This window comes from Delphinus delphis, chromosome 12 (genome assembly GCF_949987515.2).
Source record: "Delphinus delphis chromosome 12, mDelDel1.2, whole genome shotgun sequence".
Taxonomy (NCBI): domain Eukaryota; kingdom Metazoa; phylum Chordata; class Mammalia; order Artiodactyla; family Delphinidae; genus Delphinus; species Delphinus delphis.
This window is the reverse complement of record NC_082694.2, coordinates 63,879,400-63,897,211: the sequence shown is the minus strand read 5'-3', so window position 1 is coordinate 63,897,211 and position 17,812 is coordinate 63,879,400. Positions and strand designations below refer to the sequence as shown.

At 39.0% G+C, this 17,812-nt stretch overlaps 1 protein-coding gene across 12 annotated transcripts in view; it reads left to right on the top strand.

The window, feature by feature from the left end:
• The window catches only part of LTBP1 (latent transforming growth factor beta binding protein 1), a 461,631-nt gene that overhangs the window by 342,715 nt on the left and 101,104 nt on the right, over nucleotides 1-17,812 (top strand). The gene's annotated exons all lie outside the window — the stretch shown is intronic.

The window sequence follows — 17,812 nt, the reverse complement described above, 5'->3', positions numbered from 1 at the left end:
GAAAGGCTAGTATGCTGAAGGCCAGAGTACAAGGGAAGATTTGCTGCAGGATGAGGGGGCAGACCATGCCAGACCCTCTTGGTTCTACAAAAAAAAGTTGGTCTTTATTCTTACATCTCTGGGAAGACGCGTGGGTGTTCTAGAGGAGGTGGGATAGGTAGGCTTGGTGGAAGCACTCCCAATTTCAAAGCTTTGGACTCATCACCTGGCAGCATGAGCTAAGCCTCTACCAGTTGCAGGTGGCCCCCTGCCCTGAATCTCATGCCCATCCCGAAGGGTCTCTATCAGTGGAATTATGAGATGTTGATCTTTGGGGAGAAGAAAATTTTTTGTTTCCATAAGCATTTGCTTATGTAATCAGCGTTGGTCAGAATGTGCATTTGGTTTTAATTTTTCCATTTGGCATAAATTTCATAGTTGCCTATCAAGGTTCCATTCTTGTACTCGTTTTCACATATCAACTCGTATTGTAATCCAAGAGCAGAGCCCGAACTTTACCTTAACTAACTAAAATTCACAATCGTGGTATAAACACAGCGCTGATTCATGCATTTACTAATGCAACATGACGGACCGAATGGGAAAGTGATGCTCTTCAGTGTAAATGCGTGGATCTAGGTTGGGGAATAATAATAAATGAGTTCTTCCACCTAGATGTGCGTAATCAATCTGATTGTGACCACGCTGCTCCAGCTGAGTGACAGAAACAGAGCACCTCATTTAACAGCAATATCATGTTGCCAGCCAGATTAGTAAAATCATAAGCAGAACTATTAGGTCACCATGTTACTCACCCCAAATCACACACTTGGCCACTTGGCCAAGCAATAACTTTCGGTTTTGCATTGCCAACTAAGGTCACACATTTCCTATTAAAAGTAGGCTGGGTACTTTTCTCCTTCTGCCTTGGGTAGAGTTTTAGGTTTATGTCATCTGTCAATCAAGCTTCTCCTCTGTGATGTAATTACAATGCCATCCATTGCTCATCTTGAACTTGCAGTTCTTGTAAATTTCTCCTGTGGGCTATTGCAGATTGTACCAAAATGGATTTTTCCATCTTAGTTTTTTATGGCAGTTGAGCTGTGAATGTTAAAGTTGAGTGTGATGAAAAGCAGATATTGCAACATACCTTTCTGCTCAGATTGAGCCAATGAATGGACTGGATTTTTCTGCAATACTCTGACAGTGCTTGTGGATACCCAGTCATATCTTTTTGGGTTTGTTCCTTTATACATTTTAGGTCTTATCTTTCTACTTCTGGTACTCTAAAATACTTTTCAGAAGGTGCAATCCTACCTAAGCTCATCTTTGAGTTGAGCTCATTGATAACACAACCTGACATATATTCATTTCTTCATTTGCCACTTTCATCATTCAACACTGTATTCATACTTTGAGCCAGGCATTTTGTTTTAGACCCTGGGAGTTGAGAGTGAACAAAATAAATTTCCTCCCTTCGTTGCACTTAGCCTCTAGAGTTCACAAGTAAGAAAGTAGAGCATATGGTATGTCAGGTGTGATGAGTGCCATGAAGTAAAAAAAAAAAAAAAACTGCCTAAGGGATATAGAGAGTGTTAGAGATTCTATGGAGGTCAGAGAAGGCGTCAAATGATAAATGGTTTACAAAATGTTCCTTGCGAATCGACTGTTTCTGTGTCTAACAGTTAAATGTGACTAGTTTTGAGGCTTTCTCTATCCTTTTAGTGCAGACAATTCAGGGTATATTGATGAGACATTTTCCCCCAAGTTTTAATGTATGAGGGCATTAAAGACTAAAAAAAATTCCTGAATCTCATTGTTGAGAGAAAAGTCCTACACAGAACATTTGTTAGTTGTCATCTGTAGAGATGATAATCCCTACCTTGCTGGGCTGTTCTGTAAGTCTTAGTATCCTTCTTTTTCTACCACTGTCCTCTCACAGCATATTTTTAAGTTATTATAATTAAACTTGTACAGTGTTGTACAGAATAGTACTTTCTTTGGCATTACGCTTATGGTTTTTTTTTTAAAAAAAAACTCGATCTCGATGTCCAGTTGGCTCTTTTTTCTATTAAATGGTTTCATTAAGAATTAAGAATTGCCATTTTGACCCTTATGTTCTGCAGGGATTCGATGCCAGTTACACTTTATGCTGCTTTCGCTGACTAAATGGTGAACTTGCTGAAACCGTTAATGGCCTCTTTGTATTCATGCCATGTAAACTGGATCTTACTGATTGATGCTTCTCCTTGATTTATGAATTAGAACAGAAATTGTTTGGGGCAGAAACAGGTCAAATGTCAGCAGGTGCTGTCTGGGGTTTTATACTTTTTCCTAGGGTTTAGTTCAGGGCATATGATCCTTCATTCTCAATAGTTTATTGTGCACTTTCAAAATTTCTATCCCTTAATGCTTTTTTGGCAACTCGTGTTGGCTCTTCTGTTAATGTACCTTCTTCTTTCCAATTGTGGATTTCTGTGCTCTCTTGAGAGCCACTTTCATCGTTTTAACACTGTATTCCTTGGACCTCACATTCAGCCTGGAGCTGTTGCCCACACGATCCCCACCTTTTAGGACTATTTCATCACCCTGGGTTCTGGCCAGTTCCATCTGGCTGCTTTCAATCAGAACCGTTCTTGAAGGAAGCTAACGTGTCAAGTCCTCAATTTACAGGTTTCCCTTGACTGTTGAAGTACTAGCCTGATTCAGACCTGACTAGAGCCATCCCCCAAAGGAAATTCTCTAATGTATAATTGTTTAAAGGTGCATTCAATAACTGTGATATAAAGATCATATTTCCCTGAATTTAGGCAGATTATGGGCTATGTGACCTCTCTGAAGCTTGGTTTCAATATCTGTAACATGTGTATTGAAATACTTTCTTCATGGGGTTTATTGTTAGAATTAAATGTGATATAAAGCACTGAGTAAGGTGTCTGACACAAGGTAGGACCCAAGAAATGTTATAATCCTTCCTCCCCCAACCCTATTACCTCCGTTTTATTTCCCTTGTCCTGAAATAGAAGAAATGCAATAATAACTGATACCTGTTAAAGTAAATTATATGTCAAATTTTTATGGATAACTGTCTTCTCTTTGGCTTTCTTTAAGCTCATTTCATATAGTTTTTAACTGTCATAGGAGCTTTCTCTTTTGAATCTAAGTTGTCTCAATCTTACAGTTTCCTTTCAACTTCTGAGCATTTTTGTTTTGCTGGAATATACTTCTTGAGAATCATAATGCTTTTCTGCAGTGTCATCCCTAACAAATGTTTTCACTTCTACAGTACTGCCATCCTCTTTCTTTTGCTTCACTTTCTTTGCTCACCTTCACAATATCTACACAATAGACACAATATATAATATCTGTCACCTGGTAGATGTGCGCAGCTAGCCTTTTTTGAGTTTATTGCCTTGCCTTATAGTTGAGTCTAACAAGCCATGTGATACGGGGACACAAATTTCTGAGATTTTAATCAAAGTGATCCTTCTTTGTTGGCCGTAGTTAAGTTAATGATGACTTTGTGACTCCCGTTTGAGTGTTCTAAATGTAGTAGGTCTTCAGTATTTGAAGAACTTAGTATTGTTCAATCCACTTGACAACTGGTTAGCCACAGTCTTAACCAAAACCAGGTGCAGAAAACTTGCAGGATAAACGTGGAGAGCTCCTTGTTCTAGGAGTTCTTTTCACCTAAGGATTTCTTTTCAGATTTTAAGACTCATTGTTAACCTTTATGGAATATATGAAAATTCATAAACTTAAAAAAAATTGAAGACTTTAGTCCTACAATTATTCTTTTTATGTAAGATGGCAGCTGAGCTCATGGTCTACCTTTTGTGGATATTATAAAATGTGCAAACATCAGCCTTGTCCCTAAATCATTATATGCTAAAGGAATCTTCTAGTCAGTCAGTAAGTAGTTATTGAGTGCCTACCTATGTATATGTCTGCTAGATGCCAGAGAAGATTTGAAGCTGTAAAGAAGCAAAACAAAACAGTGTAGAATGGTATAAGGGCCTGGGGGTGGGGGAATTGGGGAGATGTTATTAGAGGATAACACACATTTGCAACTAGTAGGTGAGCCCTGGAGATGTAATGCACAGTTTAGTGATTGTAGTCAACAATACTATATTATAAACCTCAAAGTTGCGAAGAGACTGGATATTAATTGTCTTCACCAGGAAAGAAATAATAATTGTGAGACATGATAGATGTGTTGGTAATGCTACAGTATTGATCATTTTGCAATATGTGTATCAAATCGTCCCTTAAACTTGCACAATGTTACATTTTATTGAAGTATAGTTGATTTACAATATTGTATTAGTTTCAGGTGACAACGTAATGATTCAACATTTTTGTAGATTATGCTCAATTTAAAGATTTTACAAAATAATGGCTGTATTTCCCTGTGCTGCACATTACATCCTTGTTGCTTAACTTACGTAATGTTATAATGTCAATTATATCTCATCGAAAAAAACTACTTCTGAAGGCAGGAAATATACCTGTGTGGGAATACTAGTTACTGTAATAACAATTTCTCTTTACATAGTTTACAGTATACCTGTAGTACAGATATATAAATATTTTCCCAAATAGGTTAATGGGCTTGTTCCTGGTCATAGGTAATAAATGGCAGAGCTAGGGCATGATCCCAGGTCTCTTAGCTTCAAAGCTACTATTGTTTTGTTTTATATAATGTCTCATATACCTCTCATGTACACCCAAGACAATTAGAGGACAAAACAATAAAATTAAGATAATAAGGAAAATAGAAGTTCATAGAATGGAAAGATTCATGTGGACTGGAATTGTCTCTTACAAGCAGCAATAGTTCTGGCTCAGGGGTTCTAGAGTCTGAGATGGCAGGCCAATCCATAGGTAGCCCAGTTGAGATTTTCTGAAAGACACAATGTTCTTTTAGAAAGGTGACGTAGAAAGTTAGTGATTTGCTCAGATTAGTGGGTTGATTTTCTGAGGCCATCTTTGGATCTTCATCTGTGATGTACATAGCATTGACTGTTTTCCAATTCTGAAAAGCAGTGATGAGTCTTTGAGGAACATATAACCTAATTTGGTAGGCAGCTCTGCTACTGCATATTTTTAACTTCATCAGAATTGACAGAGGGCATGATATTCTGAGGATTTACTGTACCTCAAGTGCAGGTGAGGTGATTTCATTGCATTGGCCTAATCAGCATGTGTCTCTCATTTTGCCATGCTTCCTTTTTTTTTTTTTAAACATCTTTATTGGAGTATAATTGCTTTACAATGGTGTGTTAGTTTCTGCTTTATAACAAAGTGAATCAGCTATACATATACATATATCCCCAAATCTCCTCCCTCTTGCGTCTCCCTCCCACCCTCCCTATGCCACCCCTCTAGATGGTCACAAAGCACCGAGCTCATCTCCCTGCGCTATGTGGCTGCTTCCCAATAGCTATCTATTTTACGTTTGGTAGTGTATATATGTCCATGCCACTCTCTTACTTTGTCCCAGCTTACCCTTCCCCCTCCCTGTGTCCTCAAGTCCATTCTCTAGTAGATCTGTGTCTTTATTCCTGTCTTGCCCCTAGGTTCTTCATGACCTTTTTTTTTTTTTTTAGATTCCATATATATGTGTTAACATACGGTATTTGCTTTTCTCTTTCTGACTTACTTCACTCTGTATGACAGACTCTAGGTCTATCCACCTCACTACAAATAACTCAGTTTCATTTCTTTTTATGGCTGAGTAACATGCCATTGTATATATGTGCCACATCTTCTTCAATCATTCATCTGTCGATGGACACTTAGGTTGGTTCCATGTCCTGGCTATTGTAAATAGAGCTGCAATGAACATTGTGGTGCATGACTCTTTTTGAATTATGGTTTTCTCAGGGTATATGCCCAGTAGTGGGATCGCTGGGTCGTATGGTAGTTCTATTTTTAGTTTTTTAAGGAACCTCCATACTGTTCTCCATAGCGGCTGTATCAATTTACATTCCCACCAACAGTGCAAGAGGGTTCCCTTTTCTCCACACCCTCTCCAGCCTTTATTGTTTGTAGATTTTTTGATGATGGCCATTCTGACTGGTGTGAGGTGATACCTCATTGTAGTTTTGATTTGCATTTCTCTAATGATTAGTGATGTTGAGCATCCTTTCATGTGTTTGTTAGCAATCTGTATATCTTCTTTGGAGGAATGTCTATTCAGGTCTTCTGCCCATTTTTGGATTGGGTTGTTTGTTTTTTTAATATTAAGCTACATGAGCTGCTTGTAAATTTGGGAGGTTAATCCTTTGTAGTTGCTTCATTTGCAAATATTTTCTCCCATTCTGAGGGTTGTCTTTTTGTCTTGTTTATGGTTTCCTTTGCTGTGCAAAAGCTTTGAACTTTCATTAGGTCCCTTTTGTTTTTATTTGCATTTCTCTAGAAGGTGGGTCAAAAAGGATCTTGCTGTGATTTATCTCGTAGAGTGTTCTGCCTACGTCTTCCTCTAAGAGTTTGATACTGTCTGGCCTTATATTTAGGTCTTTAATCCATTTTGAGTTTATTTTTGTGTATGGTGTAGAGAGTTTTCTAATTTCATTCTTTTACATGTAGCTGTCCAGTTTGTCCATCACCACTTATTGAAGAGACTGTCTTTTCTCCATTGTATATTCTTGAATCCTTTATCAAAGGTAAGGTGACCATATGTGCGTGGGTTTATCTCTGGGCTTTCCATCCTGTTCCATTGATCTATATTTCTCTTTTTGTGCCAGTACCATACTGTCTTGATTACTGTAGCTTTGTAGTATAGTCTGAAGTACGGAGGCTGATTCCTCCAGCTCCGTTTTTCTTTCTCAAGATTGCTTTGGCTATTTGGAGTCTTTTGTGTTTCCATACAAATTGTGAAAGTTTTTGTTCTAGTTCTGTGAAAAATGCCATTGTTAGTTTGATAGGGATTGCATTAAATCTGTAGATTGCTTTGGGTAGTATAGTCATTTTCACAATATTAATTCTTCAAATCCAAGAACATGGTAAATCTCTCCATCTGTTTGTATCATCTTTAATTTCTTTCATCAGTGTCTTACAGTTTGCTGCATACAGGTCTTTTGTCTCCTTAGGTAGGTTTATTCCGAGGTATTTTATTCTTTTTGTTGCAGTGGTAAATAGGAGTGTTCCCTTAATTTCTCTTTCAGATTTTTCATCATCAGTGTATAGGAATGCAAGCGATCTCTGTGCATTAATTTTGTATCCTGTTACTTTACTAGATTCATTGATTAGCTCTAGTAGTTTTCTGGTAGCATCTTTAGGATTCTCTATGTATAGTATCATGTCGTCTGCAAACAGTGAGAGCTTTACTTCTTCTTTTCTGATTTGAATTCCTTTTATTTCTTTTTCTTCTCTGATTGCTGTGGCTAAAACTTCCAAAAGTATGTTGACTAATAGTGGTGAGAGTAGGCAACCTTGTACCTGATTTTAGAGGAAATGCTCTCTGTTTTTCACCACTGACAATGATGTTGCCTATGCGTTTGTCGTATATGCCCTTTATTATGTTGAGGTAAGTTCCCTCTGTACCTACTTTCTGGAGGGTTTGTATCGTAAATGGGTGTTGAATTTTGTCAAAAGCTTTTTCTGCATCTATTGAGATGATCATATGGTTTTATTCTTCAATTTGTTAATATGGTGTATCAATTTGATCGATTTGAATGTATTGAAGAATCCTTGCATTCCTGGGATAAACCCCACTTGATCATGGTGTATGATCCTTTTAATGTGCTGTTGGATTCTGTTTGCTAGTATTTTGTTGAGGAATTTTGCATTCGTGTTCATCAGTGATATTGGCCTGTAGTTTTCTTTGTCACATCTTTGTCTGGTTTTGGTATCAGGGTGATGGTAGCCTTGTAGGATGAGTTTGGGAGTTTTCCTCCCTCTGCTATATTTTGGAAGAGTTTGAGAATGATCAGTGTTAGCTCTTCTCTAAATGTTTGATAGAATTTGCCTGTGAAGGCATCTGGTTCTGGGCTTTTGTTTGTTGGAAGATTTTTAATCACAGTCCCAATTTCAGTGCTTGTGATTGGTCTGTTTATATTTTCTGTTTCTTTCTGCTTCAGTCTCAGAAGGTTGTGTATTTCTAAGAATTTGTCCATTTCTTCCAGGTTGTCCATTTTATTGGCATATAGTTGCTTGTAGTAATCATGATCCTTTGTATTTCTGCAGTGTCAGTTGTTACTTCTTTTTCATTTCTAATTCTATTGATTTGAGTCTTCTCCCTTTTTTTCTTGATGAGTCTGGCTAATGGTTTACCAATTTTGCTTATCTTCTCAAAGAACCAGCTTTTAGTTTTGTTGATCTTTGCTATTGTTCCCTTCATTTCTTTTTCATTTATTTCTGATCTGATCTTTATGATTTCTTTCCTTCTGCTAACTTGGGGGGTGTTTTTGTTCTTCTTTCTCTAATTGCCTTAGGTGTAAAGATAGGTTGTTTATTTGAGGTGTTTCTTGTTTCCTGAGGTAGGATTGTATTGCTATAAACTACCCTCTTAAAACTGCTTTTGCTGCATCCCATAGGTTTGGGGTCATTGTGTTTTCATTGTCATTTGTTTGTAGGAATATTTTGATTTCCTCTTTGATTTCTTCAGTGATCTCTTGTTTATTTAGTAATGTATTGTTTAGCCTCCGTGTGTTTGTATTTCTTACAGATTTTTCCTGTAATTGATATCTAGTCTCATAGCATTGTGGTTGGAAAAGATACTTGGTATGATTTCAATTTTCTTAAATTTACCAAGGCTTGATTTGTGACCCAAGATATGATCTGTCCTGGAGAATGTTCCATGAGCACTTGAGAAGAATGAGTATTCTGTTGTTTCTGGATGGAATGTCCTATAAATATCAATTAAGTCCATCTTTTTTAATGTATCATTTAAAGCTTGTGTTTCCTTATTTATTTTCATTTTGGATGATCTGTCCATTGGTGAAAGTAGGATATTAAAGTCCCCTACTATGATTGTGTTACTGTCGATTTCCCCTTTTATGGCTGTTAGCATTTGCCTTATGTTTTGAGGTGCTCCTGTGTCTTTTGGTTGAGGCATTTAAGCCATTTACATTTAAGGTAATTATTGATATGTATGTTCCTATTACCATTTTCTTAATTGTTTTGGGTTTATTACTGTAGGTCTTTTCCTTCTCTGTGTTTCCTGCCTAGAGAAGTTCCTTTAGCATTTGTTGTAAAGCTGGTTTGGTGGTGCTGAATTCTGTTAGCTTTTGCTTGTCTGTAAAGGTTTTAATTTCTCCATCAAATCTGAATGAGATCCTTGCTGAGTAGAGTAATCTTGGTTGAAGATTTTTTTCCTTCATCACTTTAAATATGTCCTGCCACTCACTTCTGGCTTGCAGAGTTTCTGCTGAAAGAGCAGCTGTTAACCTTATGGGGGTTTCCTTTTATGTTATTTGCTGTTTTTCCCTTGTTGCTTTTAATATTTTTTCTTTGTATTTAATTTTTGATAATTTGCTTAATATGTGTCTTGGCATGTTTCTCCTTGCTTTTATCCTGTATGGGACTCTCTGCACTTCCTAGACTTGATAGACTATTTCCTTTCCCATATTAGGGAAGTTTTCAACTGTAATCTCTTCAAATATTTTCTCAGTCCCTTTCTTTTTCTGTTCTTCTTCTGGAATCCCTATAATTCTAATGTTGGTGCATTTACTGTTGTCCCAGAGGTCTCTGAGACTGTGCTCAGTTCTTTTCATCATATTTTATTCTCCTCTGTGGTAGTTATTTCCACTGTTTTATCTTGCAGGTCATTTATCAGTTCTTCTGCCTCAGTTATTCTGTTATTGATTCTTACTAGAGAATTTTTAATGTCATTTTTTGTGTTGTTCATCATTGTTTGTTTGCTCTTTAGTTCTTCTGGGTTCTTGTTAGATGTTTCTTGTATTTTCTCCATTCTATTTCCAAGATTTTGGATCATGTTTACTATCATTACTCTGAATTCTTTTTCAGGTAGACTGCCTATTTCCTCTTCATTTGTTTGGTGTGATGGGTTTTTACCTTGCTCCTTCATCTGCTGTGTGTTCCTCTGTCTTCTCATTTTGGTTAACTTACTGTGTTTGGCACCTCCTTTTGGCAGGCTGAAGATTCGTAGTTCCTGTTGTTTTTGATGTCTGCCCCCAGTGGGTAAGTTTGGTTCAGTGGGTTGTGTAGGCTTACTTGTGGAGGGGACTGGTGCCTGTGTTGTGGTGGATGAGGCTGGATCTTGTCTTTCTGGTGGGCAGGACTGCATCCGGTGGTGTATTTTGGGGTGTCTGTGACCTTATTATGATTTTAGGCAGCCTCTCTGCTAATGAGTGGGGTTGTGTTCCTGTCTTGCTAGTTGTTTGGCATAGGGATTCCAGCACTGTAGCTTGCTGGTTGTTGAGTGGTGCAGGGTCTTAGTGTTGAGATGGAGATCTCCGGGAGAGCTTTCGCCGTTTGTTATTACGTGGAGCCGGGAGGTCTCCATTGGACTGATGTCCTGAACTCAGCTCTCCCACCTCAGAGGCACAGGCCTGACACCTGGCCAGAGCACCAAGACTCTGTCAGCTACACAACTCAGAACAAAAGGGAGAGAAAAAGAAATAAAGTAAAAAATAAATAAAGTTATTAAAATAAAATATTTTTAAAAATTATTAAAAATTTAAAAAGTAATAAGGCTTCCCTGGTGGCACAGTGGTTGAGAATCCACCTGCCAATGTAAGGGACACAGGTTCGTGCCCTGGTCTGGGAAGATCCCACATGGTGTGGAGCAGCTAAGCCCGTATGCCACAACTACTGAGCCTGCACTGTAGAGCCCACAGGCCACAACTACTGAAGCCTGTGTACCTAGAGCCCATGCTCCACAACAAGAGAAGCCACCACAGTGAGAAGCCCGCGTATGACAATGAAGAGTAGCCCCCACTCACTGCCACTAGAGAAAAGCCCACGCAGCAACTAAGATCCAACACAGCCAAAAATAAATAAATAAATTTATTTAAAAAAAATTAAAAGTAGTAAAAGAGAAAAAAGGTAAGAAAGAAACAAATCCACCAGTGATAACAAGAGCTATTCTAACAAATAGCTATGATAAAATAGCTATGATAGCTATTTTATTATCAAATAGCTATGATAACAAAAACTATTCTAAAAAAACAAAGAAACACAAAAACGGACAGACAGAACCCTAGGACAAATGGTAAAAGCAAAGCTATACAGACAAAATCACACAAAGAAGCACACATATACACAGTCACAAAAAGAGAAAAAGGAAAGAAATATATATATTAAAAAAGAGGAAGAGAGCAACCAAATCAATAAACAAATCTACCAGTGATAATAAACTCTAAATACTAAACTAAGATAAACATAAAACCAGAAGCAAATTAGATGCAGAAAGCAAACCCCAACTGTAGTTGCTCCCAAAGTCCACCGCCTGAATTTTGGGATGATTAGTTGTGTGTTCAGGTACTCTAGAGATGCAGGGTACATCAAGTTGATTGTGGAGGTTTAATCTGCTGCTCCTGAGGCTGCTGGGAGAGATTTCCCTGTCTCTTCTTTATTCAAACAGCTCCCAGGGTTCAGCTTTGGATTTGGCCCTGCCTCTGCGTGTAGGTTGCCTGAGGGCTTCTATTCTTTGCTCAGACAGGATGGGTTAGAGGAGTGGCTGATTAGGAGACTCTGGCTCACTCAGGCCGGATGATGGAGGGGTATGGAATGCGAGGTGAGCCTGTGGCTGCAGAGGCCAATGTGACATCACTGGATCACAGGACCCTGGCAGTGGCAGGCTGCACAGGCTCCCCGGAAGGGGGTTGTGGATAGTGACCTGTGCTTGCTCACAGGCCTCTTGGTGACTGCAGCAGCAGCCTTAGCGTTTCATGCCCATCTCTGGTGTGTGCGCTGATAGCCGCGGCTCGCGCCCGTCTCTAGAACTCATTTAGGCAGTGCTCTTAATCTGCTCTCCTCGCACACCCTGAAACAATGGTCTCTTGCCTCTTAGGTAGTTCCAGACTTTTTACCGGACTCCCTCCAGGCTCGCTGTGGCACACTAGCCCCCTTCAGTCTGTGTTCACACAGCCAACCCCAGTCCTCTCCCTGGGATCTGACCTCAGCTCCTAGACCCCACCCGTCCCAGCTGGTGAGCAGACAAGGCTCTTGGGCTGGTGAGTGCTGGTCGGCACTGATCCTCTGTGCGGGAATCTCTCCGCTTTGCCGTCCGCACCCCAGTGGCTGCACTCTCCTCCACGGCTCTGAAGCTTCCCCCCTCTGCCACCCGCAGTCTCTGCCCAAGAAGGGGCTTCTAGTGTGTGGAAATCTTTCCTCCTTCACAGCTCCCTCCCAGAGGTGCAGCTCCTGTCCCTATTCTTTTGTCTCTGTTTTTTTCTTTTTCCCTGCCCAGGTACGTGGAGAGTTTCTTGCCTTTTGGGAAGTCTGAGGTCTTCTGCCAGCGTTCAGTGGGGCTCTGTAGGAGTTGTTCCACATGTAGTTGTATTTCTGATATATTTGTGGGGAGAAATGTGATCTCCACATCTTACAACTCCGCCATCTTGAAGGTCTCTCCGCCATGCTTGCTTTTCTGTCAAATACGTTCTCCCATCATCTTTAGTATTTGTGTGGCCAAAAAGTTCCTTTGGGTTTTTCCATAAGATGTTACAGAAAAATCTGAATGAACTTTTTGGCCAACCCAATGTAAAGACTGTGTGAAGAATAGTTGAGGGATAATTGAAGTAATGTTTGTGTGGGGAGTAATCCTATATTTTCATGTAGCATGGTGATAGAATAAGATGTTTTCTTCCCATATCAAATGGTGCTCACTCACTGAAGTCTCTTGGTCACTAATGAATTACATGAGGTTGAATGGCTTCAGAAAAATGACTGGTTCACCGTGTTGACAGATTCATGTCCTTGGTAGTAAAGGAAGTAATGCAGGTAAACTCTTGCTCTGGACCCTATTCTGACCAACCCCAAGGTAGGTGAAGTGGAAGGGGTCAGTGCAGCCACGGGCTGGCCTGTGGGAAGGTGGCCACTGCGGACCCTTAGAACTTCAGAGGTCCTGCCCACCACAGAGGGGCTTCGGGCTGTCTGGTTTGTTCCCAGGATATTAGGAAGGGAAATTTCAAAAGGGTTCCTGACCCGGATGAAGTACCTCTCGAGGCAATGAGAGAATTTGCAGGTGGGATTGCTGGCCAGCTGGGAATCATCTTTGTGAAATTGTGGAGAATGGAAAGTTGCCCAGGACCTGGAGAGAGATTAATGTCCTCCTTTCCCCCCAAAGAGGAAAGAAGGTGGAGTTCGGGAACTAATGACCACTGAACTTCATGTTGATCTTGAAAAAGAACTGTAGACTGCAAGATTCCAATGATGAGGTGAAACATTTTTTAAAGGATGTGATGATCATAAAAATCAGCCAGGTTCATTAAGGACAAATTATGCCTCTGACTGCCTCTTATGATAGGGTTATTAGAGGAGGAATCAGGAAATCCTACAGGTGTGGCATATCCAGTTTTCACCAGGCATTTGTGAGAGTCATTCAAAGTATTGTGGATGAGAAGGATTAATTTGGATGGGGTGATAGTACAGTGAGGTGGATTCATAAACTCCTTAACAGTCATCCACAAATTGCTGACCTAGTAAACTCCTGGCAACTTCCTTACTCTGGGAGGTTTAATTAATTCATGAATGGCACATGCCAAATTATGTCCCCAAAGCCCATTGGTAAATTGTTTTTCTTGAATTTGTGACCCATTTTTCTATGGACAGTTTCCCTTTTGAACTCATTATGTATTATGCGTGTAAGAATTTGGGTGATACAACTCCTCTATAAGACTGTAATCCTAGAATGAGTTTTGAGCTCCAATACAGAAAACAGAGACATAACCATCTCCCTCTGCTGCAGGGGTAAGGGGCTGTGGGTGTTGGTGGTAGATAGTAGGGTGGGTAGAGACCCCCTTGTTTCCCATGGCATTGGTCCTCCCAAGGGTTAGAACTAGGGATTATGGGGGCCTGACTTTCTGTCAGTACCATTCAGGGCCCCACAAGTTTGTACTGTATCCTTGACTGAATTGAAAAACCCTGGAAACGACTGAAAGTTTTTCAAGTAGAGGAACAACATCATTGGTCAGATTTGTATTTTAGAAATATTGCTGTGGTTGTAATTTGGATAATGGATTTGATAGGGTCAAACTTTAAATAGAGAAACAAAAGATTATGCCAGTAACCCAGGTGAGAGATAATGGTAGTGGTGGGAATGAAGTAAAGTTGGGTGTATTTGAGAGAGATTTGGTAAGTAGAATTTACATGACTTGGTAGTAAATTGAATGTGGGGAAAGAGGGAGAGTAAGGAATCTAGAAGGGATGACTCCCAAGTTTCTGACTTGGACATCTAAGTGGGTCATGGTAGCCTATATTGACATGAAAGACAGCATAAAGAGAAGGCAGGAAAAGGATCAGTTTGGGCCATGAGGACTGTGGGACATCAAGTAGAGATGTCCCAGTAAACTAACAGAATATAACAGTAAAATTAATTTCTAAGATCGTAGCTGTGGTGATGAGCAGTTAAGGAGAGAGGTCTGGCTAAAGATACAACACTGAGTTTATTTCATTCCCTTTACATCCACCAAGTGAGACTCCACTCTAGACACCTTCCTTCTGTATAGAGATTCTTTTTTTTTCTTAAATTGAGATATAATTGTGAGATAGCATTATATTTCAGGTGTACAAAATGATTCAATATTTGTATACATTGCAACATGATCACCATAATAAGTCTAGTTAACATCCATCACCATACATGGTTACAAATTTTTTTTTCTTGTGATGAAGACTTTTAAGATCCACAGTTGACCCTCTAACAATGAGGGCGTTAGGGGCACCAACCCTCTGTGCAGCTGAAAATCTGCATATAACTTATAGGTGGCCCTCTGCGACCACGGTTTCTCCCAACCACGGATCATGTAGTACTGTAGTATTTACTGTTGAAAAGAATCCATGTGTAATTGGATGCATACAGTTCAAACCCATGTTCTTCAAGGGCCAACTGTATTCTCTTGGCAACTTTCAAGTACGCAATACAGTGTTACTAACTATGGTCACCATGCTGTACATTACATCACCATGACATTTATTTTATAGCTGGAGGTTTGTACATTTTTAGTGATATTTTACTATATATCATTATCTCCTTAAGAGCATAAGTGCCACTAAGCTCATGTACTTATTCAACTCAAACTGTTCTATCTACAGGATTCTGGTTCCATGCAATTATGACTGTAAGTAAGTAAAGAATAAACACATCAGGGTCTCCTGGATATTTCAAAGCATTCTGCTTCATCGTTAATCATGGTAGTAGCCTGGTAAAATAGAAGTTTTATAAGTACCTCCTGAATGGTAATCTGCAATGCCTGTTAATTTACTTTAAGAGAAAATATGGTCTTAGAAATTAATTTTACTGTTATATGCTGCAGTCTTATAAATCACACTCTCTGGTGCATGAAAAATTAAAAAGAGCAATTGATACATTTTTCAACTTGTTAACATTTTTGAAACCAAACCAGATCCTAGACGTGACATTTTTGCATTGCTGCTGGAATTTCCATGCCCAGCGTCTATGTTCATTCTGTCCCATTATTTATTTTGGCTCCAGTGTTTGGCTTCTTCTTTGAAGTAGTTTGCTTTCAGTGTTTACAAAAGTGGACTCCCGCAACCAAAGAAAGGATGGATAATGAGTCAGTCTGAAAGTGTTACAATTTTTGTTTGTAATGGGATAGGGTCACTCTACTATAACTAGTGATGTTGTGAAAGCAAGGCAGAACGCCTAGGCAGTGTCAGTTACTTGGCTGTTTTCAGTATGCGTATGGCATACACACACGTGCACACACACAAGATCCCCGGTGCCTTATTTTGGTAATACTCTACTTCTGAATTCCATTGTAAAAAAGAAAAAGATAGAGTACAGTTTTAATGAAATGCAGTGCAAATGAATGATTGCTGACTTAAAACTAGGTCTCTGTTAATGTGCTCGTGATTCTCTGTTAGTACTGAGGTGGAAAGCTGTATTGCTTTTGTGGCAAGCGTTGTGAAATGAAAGGGGTACAATCAGGAGCCTTTTCCTTTTTATTGTTTGTCTGCCTTATGTATAAAATACTTTGATTAAGTTGTAGCCCACTGTAAAATTAAGTATAAATTGTGATGCTGTGTATATTTTTGGTACTTTATGGTTGAAGTTTTTTCTCTTTAAATTTTTGATTTTTTATGCTACATTATATACCTTCTTTCTGCAATACACAGTGGACTTACCCAGGGGCATTCAAATGGGGCACAGAACTCAAATTTTTCTTTTTGAAATAACAATATTCTAGTAGGAGCTTAATGAAAGTTTCTTGAATGAAATCAGTGAACACTTAGATAAGGATTATTGATATAAATGCTGTGTTAGCAAATCATAAGAACAAAGTCATGCTTTTTCTGTTTAACTTTTTCTATCTCTAGACTTAACTTTACCTATGACAGAACCTTACAGTTTAAAAGATGCTCTTTGGAGTTAGCCTGACTGAGTTCAAATCTGAGCCATCAGTTTCTAACCATGTGGCCTTGGACAAGCTTTGAACTTCTTTAAATCTCAGTTCCGTCCTCTGTGAAGGGTTAACCCATATGGATTTTGTTAGCATTAAATGAGAGAATATGTGTAAAGCCTTCAGTGCCTTCATACAGTAAGTGCCTGATAAGGATTAGCTATTATTCCATTGTATATATGTGCCACATCTTCTTTATCCATTCATCTGTCGATGGACACTTAGGTTGCTTCCATGTCCTGGCTATTGTAAATAGAGCTGCAATGAACATTGTGGTACATGACTCTTTTTGAATTATGGTTTTCTCAAGGTATATGTCCAGTAGTGGGATTGCTGGGTCATATGGTAGTTCTATTTGTAGTTTTTTAAGGAACCTCCATACTGTTCTCCATAGTGGCTGTATCAATTTACATTCCCACCAACAGTGCAAGAGGGTTCCCTTTCCTCCACACCCTCTCCAGCATTTATTGTTTGTAGATTTTTTGGTGATGGCCATTCTGACTGGTGTGAGGTGATACCTCATTGTAGTTTTGATTTGCATTTCTCTAATGATTAGTGATGTTGAGCATTCTTTCATGTGTTTGTTGGCAGTCTGTATATCTTCTTTGGAGAAATGTCTATTTAGGTCTTCTGACCATTTTTGGATTGGGCTGTTTGTTTTTTTGATATTGGACTGCATGAGCTGCTTGTAAATAAAAAGAAATGAAATTGAGTTATTTTTAGTGAGGTGGATGGACCTAGAGTCTGTCATACAGAGTGAAGTAAGTCAGAAAGAGAAAAACAAATACTGTATGCTAACACATATATATGGAATCTAAAAAAAAAAAATGTAAAATTGATAGCTAGTGGGAAGCAGCTGCATAGCACAAGGAGACCAGCTCGGTGCTTTGTGACCACCTAGAGGAGGGCAGATAGGGAGGGTGGGAGGGAGGGAGACGCAAGAGGGAAGAGATATGGGGATATATGTATATGTATAACTGATTCACTTTGTTATAAAGCAGAAACTAACACACCATTGTAAAGCAATTATACTCCAATAAAGATGTTAAAAAAAAAAAGATTAGATATTATTATTGTATCTGCCTCTTCAGCCTATACCCCACCTTCACACTACCCAGTAGGCTTATGTTTGTCCCTTAGATTGTGTTTTTTTCTTTAATCACTGATTCAATGCCATCTTAGAATGTTTTGCCTGATTTTTTTTCACCTTTCTGTTAAAACTTTCCCATGGTTGTTCTGGGTCATGAGTCATATCTCTTGTTTCGGTGAACACTGACATTCTA